This window comes from Euprymna scolopes, chromosome 4 (assembly GCF_053919585.1).
Source record: "Euprymna scolopes isolate OS-2025 chromosome 4, ASM5391958v1, whole genome shotgun sequence".
In the NCBI taxonomy this organism is placed as follows: Eukaryota; Metazoa; Mollusca; class Cephalopoda; order Sepiida; family Sepiolidae; genus Euprymna; species Euprymna scolopes.
Window position 1 is genome coordinate 45646072 of NC_136485.1, and position 13032 is coordinate 45659103.

Genomic DNA, 13032 nt, shown 5'->3' on the forward strand with positions numbered 1-13032 from the left:
TGTGCTGCTGCCATTGCGCACAGAAATCACTTTTTCCACTGCTTCAAACGTAATAGATGTATGGAAACTAAAGCCGTTTTCAGGACTGCCAGCAACCATTGTAAGAAAGTAATAAGGAACGCAAGAGAGTTGTATGCTCAATCTGTTAAGTCCAAAGTAGCTGAGCAGCGGCTTGGTTCCCACCAGTTTTGGCAAATAGCAAACAGAATCCTGAACAGAAGCGTGTGCTCCATCCCAACTATTATCAATGGATCTGAGGTAATCTCGTCAGCATCAGACAAAGCCAAACTCTTTGTCAAGAACTTTGCAGCTAATTCTACCCTTTGCGACCAAGACCGCCAACCCCCAATATTTCCTCTTGTATCAGAAAACACGCTATGTGATATACGTATATCTGTACGTGATGTTGCCAAGCTAATCAAAAACCTTGATTCCAGTAAAGCAACTGGCCCTGATGGTATTCCAATTATAGTACTCAAAAAACTTCAACCTGAACTAGCACCCATACTTACAAAACTGTTTAAACGTTGTCTTAAGGAGAATAGTTTCCCATCTCCCTGGAAAATCTCATCAGTATGCCCTGTATTTAAGAATTCAGGTGATCGCTCATCCCCCTCTCAGTACAGGCCAATAAGTCTCCTGTGCGTCATGAGTAAGTTGCTAGAATCTGTATTAAATACAGAAGTAATCAAACATCTCAACAAAAATAACCTTCTTAGTGACACTCAATATGGTTTCCGTTCTGCTAGATCTACAGCAGATGTCCTTACAGTTATATCGCATAGGATTAGCAAATCTCTCGACGGTGGCAATCTTTCTAGGGCAATTGCTCTTGACATATCTAAAGCCTTTGATAGGGTATGGCATAAAGGTTTACTTCATAAGATCGCTAGCTATGGTATAGCTGGAAAAGTCTTCTCAATTATTAAATCATTTCTTTCTGATAGATTCATAAGAGTAGTAGTTGAGGGGCAAAAATCAGAAGCTCACAATATTAATGCCGGTGTCCCTCAGGGATCCATCCTGGGCCCAACTCTTTTCCTGATCTACATTAATGATCTTCCAAATCATATCCTTACATCATTTGTAGACATTTATGCTGACGACACTACCATTTATGGTACCACATCTAAGACAGTAAACGAGCAAGTTCTCTCCAATTCTCTCTCCTCTGATCTTGAGCACGTAGTACAATGGGGAAAGGAGTGGCTGGTTACTTTTAATGCATCTAAAACCAAGCTTCTCTCTTTACATCATCAACATTCTAATCCACATTTGTCATCAATTGAAATGAATGGCTCTCGTCTTCAGGAGGCCTCAAGTTTTGACAAGCTTCTGGGCTTGACCATTACTCCTGATCTTAAATGGAACACGTATATCAAATCTGTTGCCAAGGCCGCTGGAAAAATGGTGGGATCTTTCTATCGATCCAGTAGATATCTCACTGCTGATGCTATTCTCTATCTATATAAGAGCCAGGTACGTCCAAGGATGGAATACTGTTGCCACATCTGGGCAGGAGCTGCTAGAAAGAACTTGTCCTGCCTTGATAGAGTTCAAAATAGACTTCGTAGCCTCGTAGGAGATGTCCTTTTCTCCTCCTTGCAACCTCTATCTCACAGAAGAGATGTTGCGAGTTTGTCTCTGATGTATCGTTATTTTCATGGAAGGTGTTCAACTGAGCTTCAATCTATGGTCCCCCCTCGCCAAACTTTCACAAGAAACACTCGTCTAGCTGTAAACACTATCAATAATTTCCCCCACTCTTTATCTGTGCCTAAACCTAAACGTAGATTCCATGAACAAAGCTTCTTTCTTAGAACTGCACGCCTGTGGAATTGTCTTCCGTTTTCCTGCTTTCCGGCTGACTACAATATGGTTTTGTTCAAGTCTAAAGTAAATAAGTTCTTGATGAGCCGTTCCATATAAGTTATTAAATTTACCAAATTTTCATTACTAATGATTACTATATTGACCAACTTCTACTGTACACTCTTTAACCCTTATCCTTGAGTGGCCTCTGGGCCTTGATAATGTGGTGATGCCTTTGTAAAAAAAAAAAAAAAAAAAAAAATATAATTAAAAGTATCGCACCGATTTTGAAAACGTGCAGAGTAGAAATGAACATTTTTTGAGATTAGAATCGAAAAAACTATTTTACAAGGGGGGATGATATGATGGGGATAAAAGAGAAAAGAGGCAGAATGTTAAACTATATATATATATATATATATATATATATATATATATATATTGATAATATATACTAATCCTTATTCATGAGGCACAATGTGATTACAGAGCAATGTGATTACAGAGCAATATAATGAATGAATGACAAAAGTCTATATTCCAAAGTTCATGATGTTGACCATCTTACAATTTATTCCTTTAATTCAGTTGACATTTACAATTCTTTACAGTATCTGTTTCTTAGCACAAAATCAACAACTTAATCATTATATCAATCAGTGAATCTATTTTGCCCTTAACTCATCAGAAGAAATAGCAACAAACAATCCATCAAAAGGTGATAAAGTTCGTTTTTACATGATTAAAAATCCGACATTATATATATATATATATATATATATATATATATATATATATATATATATATATATGAAGAAAAAGGAATATGGGGGTGAGATGAAGAGAGACTGATACTAATAGACGGACATGCGGTGAAAGAGAAAGAGAAAAAGAGAGAGAATAACTACACAGACACGGAGCGAGACCAAAAGAAAGCAGAGGTGCACAGGGTATTAATTGAATTTGCAGTATATCCGAATGAACAAAACTACTACAAATTTTTAATAAACAACAACAACAAAAAAGAACTCCGATAAAATACTGAGTAAAGTTCCCTTCTAAATAACACTCTTCTGGAGGTTGAAGGTTCATTTTCCAGTGCGAGCGAATTGCCAATTACTTAAGATTTCTACATGGTCATGGCCGGTAGAAAAGAAAGCATTTCAGCCTCTGTGGATTAAATAAAGATTTATATTTGAAATTCTGTTTAGATTTAAGAAATCGACCAAAACATTCGCATATTCGAGAAGACACATCTACAGAAAATCGGAGGTTACATTGCCTGAAATATTTTTAGAATAAATAAATACAGTAGTAAATTTTAATCCATATATTACCACATGGTAAAAATATAATTATAAACCATATTTTAACTACAATCAGAATTTTCACGGGTCTTGTTTTTGATGCATTTCACTTTGGTTTACTTTAGATATTTCATAGACTAGTCGAATTTAATAAAGCGAAGTCCGTATTATAGTTATTCGAATTAACCTTGTCGCTACTGTTGTTCCTTAAATGAAACATAATTTTTGGAGAAGTGTAGAGGCATAATATTGTTCTAAATTCAGTTTTTATTACATATTTACGAGACACTTACTTCAATAGTTCATGTATATTGCTTTCACACTAACTGCAAACATATCTATGTAGTCTACAAGCTATGATAAACTTATATTAAAAAAATAAATAGAAAAGTGAATTCTATGATTGGCAGCATAAAGGTTAAACAAAATGAAAGTTTGTAATATAGTTATTTTTCTATTTATTCTATCACATATTCTCCATTAAAAATGTTAAAACCAGAAATCATCTCTGTGCAAAACTAACAAGAGGAAACATCTTAAAACATTTTTCTTTTAAAACTATTTGAAAACTGAAGATGCATTTTTATTATGTTTTTTCCTAGTTGTTTTAATCCCTTTACCATTGATTTCCGAAAACTGTTATTTCAGAATTAATGATTGATCGGAGAGTTCCAGCTAATGTTATAACCAAGAATTACGTGTCAAACATCAATAAACTGTTATCGATCGCTTAAGAAAATCGCTATCGGCTTTTGTTTAATCGACGATCTATTCAGACAACTATATGGCCTATACATTGATTTGTTAATTAATCGATGGATAACGAAGATCACCAAAGAAACGTTAATGTAAAGAATATTTGCTATTACCTGTGACAGTCATTCGATACGGAAATAAAACAGGAAGGCTATTTCTCAAGATATGTCCACTTAGTTTACGTGTTGACCGACGGAAATGCCGCATAGAATCTTTATATTGCATCTCAACTGACAAAATGAACTTCGATAATCGAATCTAAAGAAAAAAACAAGCGAGTTCATCCGGTAAGCGAGTTTACTTATGTAGATCTATAATTATTCTGAAACTGAGTTTATACTTGCTTCAAAACGAGGCCGAATTTAAAAGAGATCGGTCCAACCGTTTCGGAGTCCATATGAAATAACTCTCGCACACACAGACAAAATACTTTATACATATAATTATGTTATCAAAGAGTACTTTTTTGTACTATTACCTTCATATATACTAACTCTCTTATTTATTTTTATATGTTGTACCTACTTTTAATTACGATTTACCATTTTAACCCATTCCTTCATTCTCATTTCATATCTAAATGTCATTAAGCCAGTTGTTTTTAATATATATTTGCATTTTGTATAACTCTGGCTTTTCTCTTCTTCTGATGAGGAGTATTTAGCTTCGAAATCCCATGCGCTAAAGAGTGTTTTTTTTTTCTTAATTTTCCCTTTAACCTTTCCTTATTGTTCTGATGACATAATAAAGTTATATATAACTTTTATTTCCCATCTCCCATTTTAATACATACATACATACATACATACACATATACATACATACATACATACATATACATACATATATATATATATATATAAACATATATAAAATATTTTTTCCACATGTATTATGCTCATACTAATTACAAGTTAATGAAATGGACACTTTGTATGTACATCATGCTTTGATTAGATCGACAAAAAAAAAAAAAAAGAAAGAGACATACTATCACTATTCGAGCTAATTTCAGAAGCCGTTAATAAAGTTTAATAAGATCCGGTTCCAAAGAAAATAACAATATAAGTAGGTATTTATTTGCTTCTCCACGTAGGCAAATATGACACACTGTCGGTTTTTATGTGAGGTGAAGGGGAAGGGGAAGGGATGGTACATATAGGGTTGCCCCTGCATGTACCAAGGGCAATGCTCACAAAGTGTAGCATATGCCGGACAGATACTACACATTGCTCCCAGCAAAAGTGCCAGGTAAGTATGAATATAATATTATACGTTGCAAATAACTAACCAAATAACCCATTCCCTATTTTTTTACCTATTACGCTCATTTTCTTTGCATGTTGTGTGACCAATCACTTTCATTCCGAGTCGTCAATTACTCTCGCTTCCGTCCCGCTCTCTCATAATTCTCTCTCCCTTCTTTTTTCTCTTCATTAACAGGTAATTGATAAAAGAGAGAAGATAAAGGTCAGGATAGTCGACTTTAAATAAAAAAAGGGAACATCGTTATAATTGTTATGATTAGCCGTAAGTTATAATTAACTCGTCAATTGACCCATTTCTTTCTAATTGCTTGTCTATCATCTACAGTCTCTGACAGGCCTGAAAATTGGTATATAGGGTATTCGGACATGTGGAAAACTTTTAAATCCGTTTTCATCCGAAAAAAGGGCTACTAAGGGATCAGAACTGTGGCCCATCAGATTTTTATGTTTGTCAACTGTTTCACGACTGTGCATGACATCTTATATTAATAAGTATGTTTGAATACATTTTGTAAAGAATGTGGCAACCTAGCCTAATGGTTATCGTACTTGGCACTATCTTTAGGCTTTTTTTTCAATCTCAGCACATACAATTGTTTCGGTCCTTTATATTTTATATATAGTTATCTGCACATGTTTTAATTATTCTTACTCTGCAAGCTGTCTATTATAAACTAAAGAGAAGGTCAACACAGACAATAATACCATTTAATGTAGAGGATAGAAAGAAAGAGAGCAAGAGAGACGATGTGTAAGAGTAGGGGAAGGAGACAGAAAACAGAATAATTTTGAATGCTATCCTTTTAGTTTTTATACATTTAACTCATTTGAATGCTGTTTGTCCTGATTCAAACAATTCCCCTTGCGCTCAATAGATGACAAAACGAATCACATATTCTCCAGCCTCATTCTATATAAAAGAACGACAGATCGACTTACAGACAAGGATGATGCCAGACACTTGAGGATGCATATTGTAAGTAGCTGTAAACTCATCACTTAAATCATATCTTACTGACTTTCTATCACCTTCACCCTTTCTACAATGCCTGCAGGGTATCTAACACAGCACTCTTATTCTATTTTCCCACTATTATGAAATAAAGGGAATAGCAACACAGGCAATATTACTATTCACTTCATAGTACAGAGTGAGAGAGAGAGCGAGAGAGAGAGAGATAGAATAGGTAAGATGTGTTAGGAAATCGGTAAACAGGAAAAGCCTAATTTTGTAATTCTGTCCTTTTAGTTAGCAAGCTGTATCGTTCCTGACTGAAATTTTACCCGAAATGAATAGCTAACTCAACGGGTTACGTTTCCTCTAGTGTCATCCCAAATAAAAGAGTAATATGTCGAATGACAGACGAAGCTGATAGGAGATATTCGAAGACACATGTACTAAAATATGTCTTACTTTTTGTTTATTTTACTTGCGTTCTGAGATGAGTTCATTTACAACCGGCAAAAAGTTGTTATTAACGAAGATAACAGTCATTTGTTTTGTTAGCAATAACCCAATGCACTTTAAAAGCAAGAACAAATCATTTCTTGTTATGAGCGAATCGTCACGTTCATAAACCCCTTACTTAAGATGGCAGCAAATATATCTCTTCTCCACTTATAGATTTCACGCCAAACAAGACACGCTATCCTGTTGTAACACGTTTGACTCCGGTTTGATTTATCAGTGTTCGATTCCATAACCTAGGACTTTCAAGTATTTTTTTTGCAAAATAAACAATTTGGACAATTTTCCTTTATTTTCATCATCGGAAGATCGAATAAAAGTTTACTTCTATGATACTAGCTGGGATACATGTCATATGCCGGGTTCATTACACTGAAAGATGTGCCATTAAGTGGATTTTAACGATGTAAAACCTGGCTGTGCCATACCAGCAATTCTGTAACACAGCTTTCAACTCAATAAGTGACCCAACAAAAATAGCAAAAGATCAACTGACATATACATGCAAAAATGTCCATGTAATTTGTATGGCAATCGATCCATAACATTCGAATTATTGATCTTTCTTTCTCATCGCTCTGCTTATCTGTTTTCCTCTATGTACTATAAATATATGTACCCATCTTCCTTGTATTTCATAATAGACTACTTGTAAAATAAGAGAGCGGTGCCAGGCAATATACATTGTGAGAATTGCCAACAACGTTCAAAAGTAACGTCCTGATTAAAAAAAAAAAAAATAAATAAAAATAAAATCAATTTTCTCAGAAGTGTAGAGTCCTTTTTGTAATAGAAAATGATCCAAAAATAAATGGCGCCTCCTCTTTCTCCAGGATGAATCAACTTACTTTTGATCCTCACCTGTGAGTGTTTAATAAGCATTTTTTAACCATTCCTTTAAGTCGACCGTTTATTGAATCCTGGAAATACTGGAGTTCGTAGACACACTCATCATAAATAAATGATCTAAAAATGTTTAAAAAAGTAACTATCTTAGAGAAAAGAAAATAATCCAAAATTGCCAATATTAAATGTAGTTGTCCTAAGCAAAAATTTCCAGCATCGATCTAGCCAGAAAAGCATTGAATTAAAGTAATTCCAGGTAAAGAATGGTGGTATTAAGTCAATGGATATCGCCAGTGACTTCCTCGTTGTCAGGAAAAATACTATAGCTGACAAATTGAAAGAAAATAAAAGAAAGATTCAGTATATTTCATACAATGATTAGTGTATTTGATTTATTTGTTCATTTAACTAGTGGCTATGAATATAATCGTCCAAATTTTGCAATCAAACTATATATATATATTTTTTTTTTGTTACATTTTCACCCCAAACAAGGCACATTGCCACTTTGTTGTAGGGGGCAACTATCAGGGACATAGGCACTAGGAGTACTGTGTAGGGAGTTGGGCAGCAAGATGTTGGTTCACGTTGCACTTGAACTTCTGCATGTCAGTAAAGTTGGTGAAGCAGGGGCCCAGAAGGGAATTCCAAAGTCTAGCTGTTCTGGGGAAGAAACTACTGGAGTAAAAGGCTCTATTAAATCTATGGATCTCTACTGTGAAGGGGTAGGATTTAGCTGCTTGTCGGGTTTGTCGGGGGTATTTGCGTCGAGGGCGCATAAGTGCTTGCAGTTCGTCAGAGCATTTATCGTTAAAGTACTTGTAGAACAGGCAGAGGGATGCAACATTTCGTCGATGGGACAGAGGTTGAAGCTTAGATGACAGTTCAGGACCTATCAGATAAGCGACTTTCTTTTGAACCATGTCTTGAGCACTTTTGAAGTAAATACTTAAAGTTTACGCATAAATCTATACTTTCGTATATTAAATTTATGTGAATAAATGAAGTAGTTATACTTAGCTCAAAAAACAGTCGAGCACTTTCAAAAGAATTTATTTCACCACATTAAAAATAGATATGGAAAGAGTTAATTTCGAAACATCGCTAAAAAACATCCCCACACCCAGCAAGCATAGCTATATTATTAAATAAATATTAAAAAATGTAGAAAATCAGTTCTAATAAATAACAATAACCAATGGATAAAAACTAAAATGAAAAATTCATTCGATTTGGCGATGGGTGCCAGAGACTCTGCAGAGGCATCAGATCTTGTGGGATTATTCATTCTTTATACCCTCACAAGCATATTCATTACTACGGACATCGGCCTATATAGAGATGACGGACTAGCTATAATAAAAAACTCCAACAAAGTCAAGGGAGAAAACTTTAAGAAAATCATACACAAAGAAATGAAAAAAATTAGGCCTAAAAGCGGACGTATCAGCTAACATAAAAATAACAAACTTCCTGGGCGTCACGTTAAACTTAGATAAAAACACATATGAACCATACTTAAAAGATAACGCTACTCCAATTTACGTAAACTCCAAGTCCAACCACCCACCATCAATTATAAAACATATTCCTAACTCGATCGTAAGTAGACTCAGTAATAACTCAAGCGATGAAAATGCATTTAACAGGTCATCCAATATTTACGAAACAGCCTTAAAAAATAGTGGATACAAAAATATCGATATCAAATATAAGCAATAAAACACCAACAACTATAATAAAATTAAAAATAGAAGAAAAAGAACTATAATTTGGTATACGGCCCCATACAATCAAATGTTAAAAACAAAACTTGGCAAGAAATTTCTAGATCTTATTGAAAAACACTTTCCCGCAACCAACCCCTTACACAAAATCTTCAATAAAAATACCTTGAAGTTATCTTACAGTTGTTGCGAAAATTTAGAGATGATAATTAAGGCACATAATAACAAAATACTAAATGAAAACAATGTAAACAACAACAAAATAAACAATAAAAAAGTAGACACCATGACAGAAATAAAACCAACACTAGCAGAAATAATAATAATAATAATAATAATAATAATAATAATAATAATAATAATAACAAACCAACTCCGGACAAGAACAACCATACCATAAATAAAAATACTAATAACGAACAAGATAAATGCAATTGTAGACACCGCACACTTTGCCCAGTCCGAAATAAATGTCTAACAAAAAGCGTAGTTTATCAAGCAACAATATTTGCGAAAGAAAACCCGAATAACAAGAAATATTACATAGGCATGACTTCCTTAGATTTCAAAACCCGATACTATGACCACAAAAGCACATTCAAAAATAAAAAAAAACACCGTATAAAAACAACACTAGCGAATAAATACTGGGAACTCAAAGAAAGCGGACATTCGCCGGTAGTCGAATGGAAAATAATGAGACAAGATACCACATGCAGACATTTAGACGACCCATGTAAATTATGCCTCCATGAAAAATTTTCTATCTTGTACTTTAAAGAACCTCAAAATCTATTAAACTGTAGGCGGGAAATAGCAAACAACTGTGTTCACAAAATAAAACTTACTCTAGGATAGCGATACAATATAGCTTTAAAACTAATAATAACAATAGAAAACAAACAAATAAAGAAATTAAATAAACATGAATATACATAAACGATCACACACATATATGTATATATATATATGTATATATATGTGCATGTATGTGTGTACACATAGGTATATTTATATGTATAAAAAAAGGAGAACGTCTACCTAAAACCACTAACCACGTTCTAAAACAGATCCTTTGTTTGATAAAATGCATGCCCACTGGCTGATAGGAAGGGGCGCGGTGGATACTAGAAAGCTGATTGGCCAACTAGAAATCCTCAACATATATAAAAACAAGAAGCAACCACAGAATTCGCGCATAAGCCTGACGAATCCTATAGTTGGATGAAACGCAGAATATTCAGTGTAGCTTAATCGCCATATATATTTTATAAATTACTAACTAGCTCTACCTACGTATTGAGCACTTTTGAAGTAAATACTTAAAGTTTACGCATAAATCTATACTTTCGTATATTAAATTTATGTGAATAAATGAAGTAGTTATATATATGTATATATATATATATATATATATATATATATATATATATATATAAACACCTTATTGTTGGATCAGTATTTTTCATTATTAAATATATAATTTCTTAACTTAGACATGGTTGTCAATCATGATTTTAAAACAGACTGTACTTGGAAATTAAATTCTGACGTCATATCGGATAAATTATCGATTTGAGTAACTTTTAAAAAGTAAAGCTTATTTTACCAGGTCATCCATTTTAATGTATGTACATTTCTTGATAATTGCTGTTTGTCTAGCCCCCCTCTCTATTTCTCTCTGTCTCTATCTCTCTCTCTCTCTCTGCTTACTTCTTCTCTATCTATTCTATTTTCTTTTTACACACTCTCTCATTTCTTTCATTTTCATTCCTGCGCTTTTATCATGCGTATATTTTCTCCCATTACTTCGGCTATCATTCGCTTTTTTATCCTAATGCAGAGTGTTTTTCTTATGTTTTCTGATGAAGTTCTTGCAGTTCATTTTCCGGCAAAATAAAACAAAAAATAAAATTAAAGACACAGCCTTTCTAGGGACGACCATTCTCCTTTTATAATTTTATTACTTTTTTTTTTTCAAGTATCCTACCTTGGCTCATAGTTTCATCTGGGGTCAAAGTTCATATAGGACAGCCTCTCGGTTCATTCTCTTATAAAAAAATCATAGAAAAATCAAAGTCAATTTTATTTATTTCATTAGTTCATCTCCTGGATCTTGGTGCCTTTTTATTATTTTTGTTGTTTTAAGGAAGTTGTTTAGTTTGCTGTTTTGGTTAAGTAGGACGGGGTTTTTCGTTATCTCTGTGAAAAGCTTTGGGTTATTTGTGTTGTGCGTGGAGACGTATGTTAGGATTTCTTTGTTTCGTTCTTTAGGGGTTCTCAAATCTTTTACTGGTATATTTGTCGCAAGTTGGATCCCTTTGTCTATAAGTTGTGATGGGTATTTTCTTTTTCTTAAATTTATTCGTAGTTCCTTGAGTCGGATTTTCCGAAGGTTATTGTCCGTGATTATGGTGCAGATTCTACGTGCTAGGGTGTAGGGAATTGATTTTATGCAGCTTTTAGGGTGGTGACTTTTAAAGTGTAGGTATTGTTGGGTGTCTGTAGGTTTGCGGTAAATGTCTGTGATAATGTTATTGTCTTTAATCTTTATCAGTATATCTAGGAAAGGTAATTCTGTAGAGCTTTGTTCTATGGTGAATTTAATTTTTGGGTGTAGGTTCTGGAGTATGGCGTGTAAGTCTGTGATGTTTCCCCCATGTGGGTTTCCAATGGATGAAGCAGTCATCTAAGTATCTTTTCCATGATTCTACAAACAGCTTTTTGGTGCTGTGGCCAAATTTTTGTTCTATCTTTTTATATAAGGTGTCTTCTAGGTAGGCTAATGTAAGGGTTGCGTAAGTCGGTGCCATTTTCGTTCCCATTGCTGTACCTAGTGTTTGGATGTAGTTGGCATTGTTGAATTCGAAGGAATTATTATTTAGGATTATGTCTATACTATCGATAATGAATTGCTTTGTGAATATAGGATGTAGTGTTTGTGCGTGTCTGTTGATCCAAAATATTATTGCTTCTTTTTCTAATTCATGGGGTATATTACTATATAAACAGCTAACGTCAAATGTAACGTCAAATGTCCCGTTTTCTACTGTATGTGGTAAGGTAGTAAGAAAATGGATGTCGTCCCTTATGTAGCTCTTAACTTGATCTGTGAAAGGTTGTAATAAGATGTCTATTAAGTTGCTAAGTCTGCTTGTCGGACAGCTGGTCCTGCTACAATGGGTCTAAATGTGAGTTCACTAGGGTTTGGAGCGCTAATATATTCTGAGTTTTGTGTATCGATGGCAAGTTTTATTACGCCAGATTTGTGTATTTTAGGCAGTCCGTAGAAGTTGTTGGTCTTTGTAATGAAATTTGTGAAGTCCTTTTCTTTCTTTTTTAATATTTTGTTGTGTGTTGTACAGAGTTTTGTGATTTTTGAGATGGTGGTGTTATCTATGTTGGTACTAATGAGTTTATAGTAGTCTTTGTCATCCGGTAATTCTGTAATTTTTGTTTCATAAAAAGTTTTGTCCATGATTACTACGGCACTGCCTTTGTCTGCTTCTTTTATTATTATGTCATTATTATTACGGATCTTTTCGAGTGCTTGTTTTTGCTTATGTGTGAGGTTACTTGTGGTTTTGTCTTTTTTGTGGAGGTTAAGGTTCCAGAGATTTTCGAAGTAGCTGTTTAGTTCTTTTGTGTTGTTCTGTAAATTAGGGAAATATGTTGATTTGTTTTTTACTAAAGAATCATCTTTTTCCCCTTTGTTATCTAGTGTTTCTATTAGTCTAAATTTACGTTCGAATTCTTTAAGGTCCTTTTTTCGTTCTGCTATATTGCTTTTAGGGGTGGGGCAGAATTTGAGGCCCAACTTCAGTATTTCCTTTTCGTTCTTTGATATG